This window comes from Galeopterus variegatus, unplaced genomic scaffold (assembly GCF_000696425.1).
Source record: "Galeopterus variegatus unplaced genomic scaffold, G_variegatus-3.0.2 Scaffold1301, whole genome shotgun sequence".
NCBI classification, from domain to species: domain Eukaryota; kingdom Metazoa; phylum Chordata; class Mammalia; order Dermoptera; family Cynocephalidae; genus Galeopterus; species Galeopterus variegatus.
The window spans coordinates 34,504-49,336 of record NW_007727412.1 but is presented as its reverse complement, the minus strand read 5'-3'; positions in this window follow the sequence as shown (position 1 = coordinate 49,336).

The window sequence follows — 14,833 nt, the reverse complement described above, 5'->3', positions numbered from 1 at the left end:
ATTAGTAATTCAAGGTGCTCTGTTCAAGGGTGAAAACAGAAACAAACAACTCTAGTGAACAGCTGCTCATGATCAGAATGTTACTAACATTGCAGGATCCTACTGACCTCTTTTTTGTCTTCCACCTCACTAAGTGTGACTTGTCTTCCACCTTCACACCCTTTCTCCAGGAAGCCACCAGTCACCCTCTTTGTCTTTCCTTAGTATCTTCATTTCTTCCTTTACCTCCTCCCTTAATTAATAGTGGAATTGAAGTACATTATGGAAAGAGTTTTTTCTTTGTTTTGTGATCATCTTTTATTTTTAACCAGATTATTATTATAAAGTAATAAAAACTTTTAGAAAAAACAAAAAAGAATAAAGACAGTTCATAAAAGACAAAAAATAAGAACTAAAAGTCCCCTTTCTTTTTCCTAACCCCAGCTCCATGTCTTTGCGATAAGTGTTAACAGAGTATATGTATTATATATATAATATTTGCTAACATTTACTGAATGTTACTATGTGCCAGAAACTGCTGTATTACAAATGTTTCAAATACACTATTTTATTTAATCCTCACAAAACCCTTTTGGCATATAAGGAAAATGAGTCACAAAGAAGATAAGTTACTCCCCCAAAGTCACAAATCTAGTAAGTATATAATTTACATGCATTAACATATATGATATAAAATATTCTTTGACTAAAGTAAAATGCGAAAATGTTTCCAGTGATGTCTATCTAGAAAACATCATGCTGTTTTAGGCATACTCTTTATTGATAGAAACACTAACACAACTTTTGGGCCTGCAGAATTTTTTTGTGGCATTGGGCTTCCGAGTACATTGTTGTTCTTGTCTGTGAGCTCAACTTTATCTAAGGGTATCCTTCTCCAGTTTTTCCCCTTGTGTGATCTTAGTGAGAATCTAATATTTGGAAGTAGTTTGAGACATTTAAAAATCCCATTTTTTGTTAATATTCAGGCCTAGGGTTTCCACACGAAGTGGATAACACTTGTGTTACACCACAGCCTTAGTACCAGCTCAGTATTCCCATCTTCCGCAGGTAACATTTTTCATCCGTGATATGGGGCAGACACTTTGTAACTGGCAAATAAACTAGCTAGCAGAGATTTACAGGTTTCTCCTCAGGAACAAAAAACATAGTCTGAACTTCCAGCTTCCTATAGAGAGTTATGCTCTGGCTTCCAGCAACACCGTGGTTTGTTGCCTCCATTTCTATCATGAAGTGGGCATTAATACCACAGTTTCCAATTTCTGTTATGTGTTACCTTGTTATTGCCAGCACTCTGAAAATTCCCATTTTTATTCAATATTCTCTGAATATACAGCATTTTTAATGTATTTGGAATGGGAGAGAGGAACTAATTGTTGTGCTTAATTGTCTACTCGTAAGTTTTGGTATTACTTTAATCTTCAAAATTCATAAATCTTAGAAGTGCTTAATCCATCTAATCTTTTAAAATTACTTTTTGATCTTTATCATTTGATAGGTTTCAAAACGTGCTTCACGAATTCCTTCCCTTTAGCTATTCTCTCTATTCGCAACCTCCAAACTTAATGTTTAATTTAGGTGGAATAGAAAAAAGACCTTAAAAAAGGGCTGATTTCTTCACTTTGTTTTGCCATAAGTGTAAAACTGTTTTGCTCATGCAAAGACTATCTATCTACAGTAAAATTGCTTATATTCCCTCATTTTGTTCACCAGGATAAGTACTAAAATGGAAGAAAGTCCACGTGCATAGAGAGAATGTGGGGAGTAGCACATATTTCAAAATGAAATAGCATGTAAAAAGAATTTCTGTGCCTCGGAAAATCTTGCAATGCTTTCAATGTCGAAGAAATTTATAATGCAATTTAAATATTCTTTTCCACCAAGAATGTGAAATCTAACAGTTGACTTGCATTGAGCAGCAAGAGAGAAAAGCATAGATCTCAGGAATGATGGGCTTGAGAAGCCTATCTTTCAACCTGTGGAAATTTGATTCTAAGTTGGGCAAGATGATCACATGACACCCTGGTTAGGTGCCTTTAATATATCTGTTAGTAAAGTAGCATTCCCAGTAATTACTCTTCAGTTGATTCTCTCAAAACTTAAGTTGTCTGAGATGCTATGAGGACAAGTTCAGAATTTGGGTCGCTATCTGATTTAATAACTAACATTTTCCTATTATGATAAAAAAAAAGATATTTTGGAGCCTAATGCCTTCAATAGTCAAAGATATTAGTTGAGTGCCTACTACAGGAAAAGCACAATATTAGTTAATTCTAGTTTCTTTTTACTGGTCTTTGTCATTCTGGATTTGTCTTTGATCCAGGACTTTCTTCTTCTTAAAGATTGTGGCTTTCAGTAAGTGTCTGCTGAGCCATTTCATAGATTTTAACAAATGATTATATCAGCAGTAATAATCCATAGGTACAGACTAGATTCCTACTAGTTGTGATGCTAAAAAGCAATAAAAGGAAGAAAAGTCAGTTGCCTGAAAAGGAACTAAAAGGAAGCAATGAGAATGATCACACTAATTCACAATTAGAAAGGGCATCAAATAATATTATTGACAAATTACCTTGTAGGAGACTCTTAAAAGAATTTAGTTTTTTATGTAAAAAAGTTGCACATGTTTTGAGACCATAAAGCCTTGGCATTTACTGTGAGATGCCTCTGAAATTTTCTAAGTAAAGGCATAGAGTTTGTCCAAATGTCACTTACTGTCCTTAAGATTTACTCATGATGTATTTTTATTTGTTTCAAAAAAAAATCACATTTCTATGCCAAAAAAAATATTGAGCAACTCATATCTGTTTCTCTTTTATTTCTCCATCTAAACTTAGTAAGTCAATAGTATTTTTAATTTTGCGTATGAAATTCCAATATTTACACAGGTTTTTTTGTTGTTGTTAAATCCTAGGATTTCTTGAATGATTGTCAGATAGTATTTTTAAAATAGTGTTTTCCAGAGATTTTGACTGCTTCCGTAGTTAGCAATCATATATCTATTTTTGTTTGCATTGATGAACATTACAGTATGATTTGGCCTGAGATAATGAATAGCTTTTGGCATATTTATAGTGTTTCTGTCCTTTTCTTAAAATTGTAAAGCTTAGAAAATGAGGGAGGTGTCGGTGATGGGCCATAATAATCATATACATTGTATATTGACAAAATAAAAATTTAACGAAAAAAAAAAAAATGATTCCTTATTTACAATGTCCTCCATTCTAACATAACGGCAACTGAAGTAAAAAAAGCACATACTGCATTCCAAAGTCAAAGTGTCCACAGTTCTCCGGAATGACTCGATGATCCCTATTCCTAAATATTTGCATTCATTTCAAAGCTTAGGAAAATTGCCACAAATAATGGCACTAATTATTACAGTATATTTGTTCCCTAAATCAACTTTAGGGAGAAAATATTATTCTGTTATTTTTAGTGATAATATAAACTAAGCTGTTGAACTGAGGGATCGCTTCTGAACTGACCTGGAAAGGAAGCACAGCTAAAGCTGCTTCAAGTACATTAATATGGAATACCTGGCTATTTTAAGACCTATTTATTCTTCAGTTTTTTGGCTTGGAATCACAAAGTTGTCAACTCCTTGACAATATAAATGCCTAAATAAAAAAAGAACTATGATTTATCTATTTTGTATTTTTATTACTATTCTTATTATAGTTATTTTAACATAATACATTTTTAATTGTTTATTTTTCTTGAAATTTCATTTGGACTTTTGCTGATGTGAAACTAAATTAATTCGGAGTTTAAGTAATGAAATAAAGACACGGTTTTTATTTAGATTGTTTTGTGTTGATAAAATCAAACCCTTCTAAATCAACTGATAGCTTTATTGTCTCTGTCAACCCTGGAGGAGTCAGCCCAACAAAAAGGGTAATGATAATTGAATTTTTAAATTAAATTTTAGTATTTTTCTTGATTACAATCTTAAATTCCTATTTCCTCATGCATTGGTGTATCTAAATTAAACAAAAAATAAATGGGTGGTGGTGTATACAAGGAGTCTTAAAAAGTTCATAGAAACTTTTGTATTAAAATTCCATTCTGTTTTTCAACAAACTTTTTGAAGTACCCTCATATAAACCATCCTTAAAGTCTTCTTTCAATTTTCCTTTGTCACACTTTGATGGTTATTTTTGTTTGGGAATGGGTTTTTTTGTTTGTTTGTTAGACTGGTTATTTGTTTATTTGTTTGTTTTTTCCCTATCCAAATTATTTGTATGAAGGTGTGAACACCAAAAGTCAAGAATCAAGGTGGGGGGCATCTTACAGTCTGTCTGCTATGCTTCACACTGTGGCATCCAGTAATTTACATCTCTGCGGCACATAAAATATATCCAACAACTTCCAAGGTTCCCGAAAGTCTCATCCATTAGAGCATAAACTCAAAGACCGCATCTCACCATCTAAGTCAAGTCCAAGTGGGTATCAGCTCAGCTGACCCATAGACTCAGGAGCAATAAGTGATTGTTGTTTTAAAACACTAAATTTAGGAGTGATATACTCCCTTTGATAACCTCCTTAGTACTTGGCCTCTGAATCTTATCCCATTTTATTGTGACTGTGTATCCTCTCCTCAACAGATGTTTCCTACAAAGTAGGGAACATTTTGTTCTGATTGCCTAAGATAATGACAAGCACATAATTCACAAATTTTGTTGAAAAAACCCCAACAAATTATTTGTATGAAACTGAATAATGTAGGATAGTGGCTGCAAATCATTTTTTCAATTTTTGAAATTAGGGAATATTTTCAGAAACATGATAGTGGTTTAAGTAAAAAAAAATACACAGGGGCCGAGCCCATGGAGCACTCGGGAGAGTGCGGTGCTGGGAACGCAACGACGCTCCCACCACGGGTTCAGATCCTATATAGGACTGGTCAGTGAGCTCACTGGCTGAGCGTGGTGTGGGCAACACCAAGCCAAGGGTTGTGATCCCCTTACCGGTCACGAAAAAGAAAAAAAAAAAAAAAAACACAGTAAGAGGAGAATAACACCAAAAGGGACAAGAAATAGTGATGTACATGATTACACTACTAAATAACAACAACAATAATAATAACAGTATTAACAGCAGCCATTAATATACCACTTATCATGAGACTGTACTGTTATGAGTGTTTCAGGTACATTAACTCATTTATCTTGACAGCAGTAGGAACAACAAAGGCAAAATGAGGTTAAGTAATTTGCTAAAGGCCACAATGGAAAGCTCACAAAGGCAAAAGGAAAGGACAAGATAAAGCAAGAAGATTTAAAAAAATCAGGAACGTTGTTAAGTGCAGCTACTGAAGAATGTGAAAATGAAAGTTAAGAGATAGGAAAAAAATCTTGTCAAATTTTCAGGGACCGGAATGAAAATCAAAAGAATGATATCATGAATTTCTAAAAATAAATCAAATCCATCGGTCATTGGATCATATGCTGAAAGACCTGATTTTGAGGTTTAGTTGTGATTCCATGTTAGCTAGGTTCATTGGGCAAATCATCTTAAGTCTAGGCTCAGATATCTTTCACTGTAACAAAGGGATTTTATGAATTTCTAAAGGTCCTTCCTTCCAGATCAAATCAATTACATTTACTTAATACTCTTTACCAACAATGGGTGATTTTTTACCTGAAAGCAGTTAAAAACAGGAGCCCAGGTACACTCCAGCAACATGTGCCAGTGCCACAGCCACTGATGGCCCATAACCCAAGCCCTGGAGAGGCCTGCCCACCACCTCAGTGGGAACCCAGGTGAGTGCCAGTTTTGTGTACTGCCAATGCTGTTGCTGGCCCATGCCCAAGCCCTGGAGAGGCCTGGCCACTGCCCAAGTGGGACCCCAGGTGTGAGCCATCCTGCAAGCTGCCACTGCCATCATTATGGGCCCATAACTCAGCCCTGGAGATACCTGCCCACTGCCTGAGTGGGAGCCAAGGCAGCCCACTGCACACACGACTGCACTGGTACAAGAAAAGTCACCAACAAAGCATAAAAATAGAGGAGGAAGTATTTCCTCTCATAGCACACTCCAGAGTAATAGAAAAAAACAAGTGTCCTACCAGATGACAAAACATCAATGAAGAAATACTAGAACTACAAATAAACAAGAAGATATGACACTACTGAAGAATATGGTAATTCTCAAGTACCAGAGCCCATAAAGAAGAATACCCTTGAAATGTCAGGAATTCCAATCACTGATCTTAAGAAAACTCAAAGATAAGAGAAGAGCCAATTAGAGAATGCAATAAAACAAGCAAAAATATCCAGGATAGGAAGGAGGAAATTTACAAATTTTAATACCTTAAAAAAGAATGTAGCAGAATTTGAAAAGATTAATAGCTTAAAAAATTTACAAATATTAGTACCTTAAAAAAGAATGTAGCAGAATTCCTAGAATGAAAAAATTCATTCAATGAAATAAAAAACAACAGAGACGTTGAGCAGCAGGCTAGAGCAAGCAGAAGAAGGAATTTCAGACCTTGAAGATGGCCTTTTTGAAATAACCCAAGCAGACAAAAATAGGAAAAGGAATTTTAAAAAATGAAGAAAATCTAAGAGAGCTAGTGGACAACTTCAAGAACACAAACATCCAAATCATGGGTATTCCAGAAGGGGAGAAGAAAGGAAAAAGCATTGAAAACTTATTCAAGGAAATAATAACAGAAAACTTCCCAGATAAAGGGAGAGGTGCAGACCTTCAGATCCAGAATGCTCAAAGATCCCTAAGCATATTTAATCCAAAAAGATCCTCTACAAGACACATTTTAGTCAAACTGGCAAAACTCAAAGAGAAAATTCTGAAAGCAGCAAGAGAAAAGCATCAAGACATCTATAAGGGAGCCCCCATCCGACTAACAACAGATTACTCAATTGAAACCTTTTAAAAATACTAAAAAAAAAAAAAAAAAAAAAAAAAAAAAAAAAAAATCTCCAGCCAAGAATTCTATACCAAGCAGGGTTATCCTTCAGAAATGAGGGAGAAATAGTGTATGTCCCAGAAAAACAAAAATTATGGGAGTTTACTACAAAGCAAACAGCACCACAAGAAATTCTCAAAGGAGTCCTGTATCTGAAATCTGAAAAATGATAATCACTATCATGGAGTCACAAGAAAGAGCAAAACCTTCCATTAAAATCAAAATGCAGGGCCTGCCCGGTGGCGCACTGAATAGTGCGCCGCTTGGGAAGTGCGGCGGCACTCCCGCCCGAGGGTTCAGATCCCAAATATAGACCGGTTCCCACTCACTGGCTGAGCGAGGCGCGGGAGCGGCACCGAGGGTTGAAATCCCGTTGCCAGTCCCGGTCTGGTACCGGGGCGACACTGAGGGTTGCGATCCGTTGCCGGACACGGAAAAAGACAAAAAAAAAAAAAAATCAAAATGCAAATAAGAAAGAGAAAGAAGCTAAATCATGTCACCTCAAAAATCCAACTAACATGGAACATGAAAAATGAAAGTGGAAGAAATGAGTAAATGATATTTAAAACCTCTAAACAAAAAGCAATATAATGACAGAAGTAAAGCAATATATGTCAATAACAACCCTAAATGTAAATGGATTAAACTCCCTATTCAAAAGACACTGACTGACTGATTGGATTAAAAAGCTATACCCAACTCCATGCTGTCTTCAAGAGACTCACCTCACCTATAAAGACACATACAGGGCCGGCCTGGTGGCGCACTGCTACAGTGCGCCTCTTGGGAGCGCAGTGGCGCTCCCACTGAGGGTTCGGATCCCACAATACAGACCGGCCGCTCACTGGCTGAGCGAGGTGCGGGCGCAACACCGAGGGTTGCGATCCCGTTGCCGGTCCCGGTCCGGTACGGGCACGACACTGAGGGTTGCGATCCGTTGCTGGTCACGAAAAAAGACAAACAGGAAAAAAAAAAAAAAAGACACAAACAGCCAAAGTGTGTAGGAATGGAAAAGATATACCATGTGAATGGAAAACAAAAATGAGCAGGAATAGCTATTCTTATGTCAGATAAAATAGACTTCCAAATAAAAAACATAAGAAGAGACAAAGAAGGACATTATATAATGATAAAGGGATCTATCCAGTTATATTATGACATAACAATCATAAATATGTATGCACACAACCCTGGAGCACCCACATATGTAAAGCAAACACTCTTAGATATAAAAAATAGAGATAGACCTTAATGTGATTGTAATAGGTAACCTCAACATCCCTATCCCATCATTGGACTGATCTTCCAGGCAAAAAAATCAACAACAAAAAACCCAAAAAAACAAACAAACAAAAAAAACACACTGCTTTAAAGTATACCTTAGACCAAATAGCCCTGACAGACATGTACAGAACATTTCATCCAACGATTACAGAATACACATTCTTCTCATCAGCACATGGAACATTCTTGTGGACAGACCACATGTTAGGTCACAAATGAAGTCTCATGAAATATAAAATATTTGAAATCATTCCAAGTATCTTTTCATACCACAATGGATTAAATCTGGAAATCAATCACAAGCAAAACTCTGGAAACAATACAAGTGCATAGAAACTAAACGACGGACTCCAGAATGACCTATGGGTTCGAGAAGAAATTAAGCAGGAAAGTAAAATATTGTTGAAACTAATAAAACTAAAGTTACATCCCAACAAAACCTGTGGGATACTGCAAAAGCAGTACTAAGAAAGAAGTTTATTGCAGTAAATGCTTAAGTCAAAAGAATTGGAAAACTTCAAATGACCAAGCTAACACTTAGCCTCAACGAATTAGAAAAACAACAACAATCAAATCCTAAAAGTAGTAGATTGAAAGACATAATTAGCATCAGAGAAGAATTAACGAAATAGAGACCTAAAGAAATGATACAAAAGATCAATTAAACAAAAAGCTATTTTCTTCAGAAGATAAATAAAATAGACAAACTATTAGCTAGGTATACAAAAAAAAAGGAAACTCAAGTAACAAAAACGAGAAATGAAAATATTAACATTACAACTGATACCACAGAAATATGAAGAATTATTAGAGATTATTATAAGCAGCTGTATGCCAACAACGATGAAAACCTGGAGGAAATAGATAAATTGCTGGACACATACAAACTACCAAGACTAAGCTAAGATAAATGGAAAATCTAAAGAGACCAATAACAAACAATGAGATTGAAGCTGTAATCAGCAATCTTCTAACAAAGTAAAGCCAAAGACTGGATGGCTTCAGAGCTGAATTTATCAAACTCTTAAAGAAGAATTACTTCTCTTCAAATTATTCCAAAAAATTGAAAGACAACCCATTCTCCCATACTCATTCTATGAGGCCAACATCACCTTGATATGAAAAATCAGACGAAGATACAACAAAAAAGGAAAATTGCAGGCCAATATCCTTGATGAACATAGATGCAAAAATCTTCTTTAAAATATTAGCAACATGGCCACAGGATCACATCAAAAAAATTATATACCATGATCAAGTGGGATTCATCCCAGGGATGCAAGGATGGTTGAACACATGCAAGGCAATAAATGTGATACATGACATCATCAAAATCAAGGACAAAAAACACATGATTATCTCAATAAATGCAGAAAAAGCATTTGACAAAATTCATCATCCCTTCATGATAAAGAATCTTAGCAAATTATGTATAGAAAGAAATTATCTCAACACAGTAAAAGCCATTCATGACAAACCAATCACCAATACAATCCTGAATGGGGAAAAGCTGAAAGTTTTCCCTTAAGAACAGGAACAAGAGAAGGATGCCCACTCTCACCACTCCTATTAGAGCAATCAGGCAAGAGAAAAAAATAAAGGGCATCCAGATTGGAAAGTACGAAGTCCAACTGTCCCTGTGTTTAGATGACATGATATTATATATACAGAGAAGCCTAAAGACTATACCAAAAAAATCTTATAGAGAATTAACAATTTCATAAGTGTTGCAGGATACAAAATCAACACCCCAAAATTAGTAGGACTATTATACTCCCATAACAAACTAGAAGAAAAGAAGTCAATAAAGCAAGCCCATTTTCAATAGTCACCAAATAAAATAAAATAAAATAAAATACGTTGGAATCAATTTAAGCAAGGAGGTGAAAGATCTTTACAATGAGAAGTACATACCCCTACTGAAAGAAACTAAAGAGGACACAAAAATGTGGGAAGACATAACATGCTCTTGGATGGGAAGAATTAACATCATGAAAATGTTCATTTGACCCAAAGCTATCTACAGATTCAATGCGATCCCCATCAAAATACCAAAGACCTTCCTCACAGAAATAGAAAAAGCAATCCTATCATTCATATGGAACAATGAAAGACCACAAATAGCCAAAGCAATCCTGAGGAAAAAAATAATAAATAAAATAAAGCCAGAATTATAACACTACCTTAATTCAAATTATATTACAAAGCTATTATAACCAACACAACATGGTACAGGCATAAAAACAGACACTTAGATCAATGGAACAGAATACAAAACCAGTGAAATAACTCATATACTTACAGCCAACTGATCTTTGGAAAAGGCACTAAGAATGTACATTAGGGAAATGACTGCCTCTTTAATAAATGGTACTGAGAAAATTGGACATCCATACTCAGAAGAATGAAATTGGACCTGTACCACTCACCATATACCACAATAAAATCAAAAGGGATTAATGATTTAAATATAAGTCCCCAAACTATAAAATTACTGAAGGAAAACATAAAGGAAACACTCCATGAAGAAGGACTGGGCTCAGACTTTATGAATAAGACCACAGAAGCATAAGCAACAAAAGAAAAAAAATAAGGAAATGAGATTATATCAAAGTAAAAATCTTCTGCACAGCAAAGGAAACAATCAACAGAGCGCAAAGACAACCTACAGAGTGGGAGGAAAATTTTGCTAACTATGCATCCAACAAGGAATTAATATCCAGAATATACAATTAACTCAAGCAATTACACCGTAAAAAAACACATAAACAAATTAAAAAACGGGCAAAGGAGCTGAATAGACATTGTTCAAAGGACGGCATACAAATGACCAACAGATACATGAAAAAACACTGAACATCACTAGTCATCAGGGAAATGCAAATTAAAACCACATTGAGATACCACCTCACTCCAGTTAGACTGGCTATAATCAAAAAGATCGTGAATAACAAATGCTGGCGAGAGTGTGGAGAGAAGGGTTTACTCCTGCAATACAGGTGGGACTGTAAATTAGCACAACCATTACAGAAAAGATTATGGAATTTTTTCAAACATCTACAGAAAGATCTTCCATACGATACAGCAATCCCACTTCTGTGTATCTACCCAGAGGCATGGAAATCATCACGTCGAAGGGATACCTGCACTCCCATGTTCATCGTAGCTCTGTTTTCAATAGCCAAGACATGGCACTGACCTAAATGCCCATTGATAGATGATTGGATAAGGAAACTGTGGTATATATACACCATGGAACACTATTCTGCCATAAAAAAGAGTGAAATACTCCCATTTTCAACAACATGGATGAGCCTGGAGAAACTTATGCTAAGTGAATTAAGCAAAGCACAGAGGGATAAATACTGCATGTACTCACTCATAAGCAGGAGCTAAGAGAGAAGGAAAGAAGGAAAGACCACAGTGGTGCATAGAACTTGCAGAGGGAGCCAAAGTACTTTCGGCTACTAAGTGGAGGGGGGGGAGGGAGAGGGGGTGGGAGGATGGTGAAAATTGGGTGGGAGACACAGGGTACAAACACAGTTTGTGGTAATAGGTATGCTGCCAGTATGAATCTGGCCTTCACATCTTGGGCACGAAGGGCAACAACCAGCTTTGTATCTCATGAATATTCATAACCAATTTTTAAAAACCCAAAAAGAACAAAAGCGAGAGAAGATGCAGGGAAAGGGGAACTCTTCTCCACTGTTGGTGGGACTGTAAATTAGCACAGACATTATTGAAAACTGTATGGAGTTTCCTCAAACAACTACATATAGAACTACCATATGATCCAGCAATCCCACTACTGGGGATATATCCAAAGGAACAGAAATTTCCATGCTAAAGGATGCCTGCACTCATATGTTCATTGCATCTCTATTTACAATAATGAAAATATGGAACCAAATTAAGTATTCACTGATTAACAACTGGATAAGGAAAATGTGGTATATATACACAATGCAATACTACTTAGCCATAGAAAAGAATGAAATTCTGCCATTTGCAGCAACATGGATGAGTCTGGAGAAACTTATGTTAAGAGAAATAAACCAGACAAGGACATAGAAATACTACATGTTCTCACTCATAACTGGGTGCTAAGAAGGAAGGAAGGAAGGAAAGAAAAGAAAAGAAAAGACCCTGTAGAGCTAGGGCTGGGGTCTAGTGCTCACAGACCCCTTGAGCCTGTTCACAAACCCTTCACATACAGGTTTATGAGCTAGGTACCCAGCAAAAAGTTCCTTGGAGCCTTGGATAAAGTAGGAATAGTCTTTATTCAGCACACACATGTCTCAGAGCTAGACAGTACAAAGAGCAAACAAAGAAATTCAGCTACTACTGGCAAAGTCCAAAGAAAAACCAAGCAGCTGCCAGCAGAGTAAACATGCTCTATGTTTAGACACAAGCTCTACCTGCCAGCTTCTGCTTCACAAACTGAAGAACACAGAATAGCAATAAACAAAAAAGATACAAGGTTGCACATGCACACTAACTCCACCCACACACAATTTGTTTACAAGAAATGTGCTACATGACCCCAACTGGACGTGAAGCGAAGGAGCCTGACTAAACTATTCTACTTTCCTCACAGACCCCAATAATACATTGAATTTTCAGAAGGGGAGAACAATCCTAAAGATACTAGAGTTGGGACGAGGGATGGAGGGGCTTTGGGGAGTTATAGGTCAGGTAAAAGGCATTAAGAAAAATCACGATTTCTAATAATGAATATGCTAGTGATAAAAAATAAAAATTAAATTAAAAAGATAATTATATAAATCAAAAGTAAATAAATGAATAAAAAAAGAAAGAAAAAGCAATTAAAAACAGTGGGGTAACCTAAGCATCCTGCACTGGAAAGATATTGATGTATTCATAGTCTTGAAGGTAAAGGAAAAGAACCATGTGTGTTCCAGACTGGAATCTGACAGTTTTAGAATGCCTTTATAATAGAAGGCTTTGGTAACCCACCACCCTCCACCACTAGAGCCAGTGAGTTCTACTGGTTTCTAAAACCTTGGATCACACACAATCTAAGTTTGGAAGAGGCAGTCAAATTGGCCAATTTTATGTCATGTGTCCGGATACTGGCAACTCTAAAGCAGTGAGAGAAAAAAATACAATGAAGTAGCCTTAAACAGAAGAATGGCAAGTTCGCTCAATGGAAGATAAACAATTATCTTCTCTATACTATGGTTTAAAAGCTATAGGAATTTTTTAATACATTTTTTATACATGGGGCTTTAATATATGATTTTGTTTTCCCTTGGGGGTAATTAATATCTCAATAGGGAGAAATATATTGAGAATGAAATAATGTTAGAAATATTCTACATTTCTTACTGCTACAGATTTAAGTTGAAAGATTGTAAAATAGACAAGAAGTGTCCCATAAAGAACTTTCCCTTCAATTTTTAAGCCCAAGTATATAATTATTGATGCAAACTTGAAAGAATTTTTAAAATCTTATAACTGACAGCCTGAACATAATTACTAATTTCTTCCCAGGGTTTCTATCATTGATAAACTTACCTTTTTTCCCCCCAAAGATACACAACTTAAAAATCATAAAAAAGATTTTTTTTATAAAATATGTAGAGAATAGCTGAGTGGAAAAATGGAGAACTTTAATTGAGAATTTTTTATATTATTACAAATTAGGTGAATGATTAAAAATTCCAGAGGAACAGAAGATCATTTCATATGGCTCTCTGTTCAATGTGGATTGCCAATGTGGGAGAAAATCCTTGTAAATCTTAGCATGCTCCCACACAACCACCTACACAGATGATTGCTTGACTTTCACGCTAACAATAGATGTGTTAGTAGAGCTCTCACCATCTGCAAAATGAAGCATACTTAAAAAAAGTAACTGCAACAGACAGTAGTAATTGCTTATATATTTTGATTAGAATTTAATGTTTTCATTTAAAAGGTAAGAATTTAAGCTGTGATATCTCCCAGTTTAAATTGGTCAATTCCTGTGGTAGCTCTAGATTTAATAAGGTCAGTCCTAGATACCAGACAAACTTATGTTAAAAAAAAATAAAACTTGATTTTAAACTTATTTATTTTTAAATTTATTTGTATTCAAGAATTTAGATATGAATTTTGATATTCTTCCTTCTAGTCAAGTAATGATATGAACTATGGACACTAGTTATAAACACTTCTATAGCGTCTAATTTTCAAAATTGCTCTGATTTTTTTAATAGAATTCCTTCAAAGACACATTTATTCAGGTTTCTATGGTCTTAAATCGATTTTTATCATCATTGAAGAAGGAATATTGTAGAAAACCAGCTTTATATCTTTAGAAAATATGGTCTTTTGTTTCTTTTCCCGTACTGATTTTTAGTCAAGGATGGAAGGGTCCATGATTCCATTACTGGGACTTATTGGAAAATTCTAAGTCTAAATGTTAGAAAATGAATTATCTAGACTCTTTATAGGGAACAGTGGTTTAAGTGCTCATGAGTAGAACCTGTTCATAGTTGCAAAGCCTGCATATGACAGAAATAAGAGCAGACATGAGGCTGATGGAAGACAGGGTGAGACCTGTTTTCCCAAACCAACACAAACAGTAGCAATGTCATTCGGGACTGGCAAAGTTC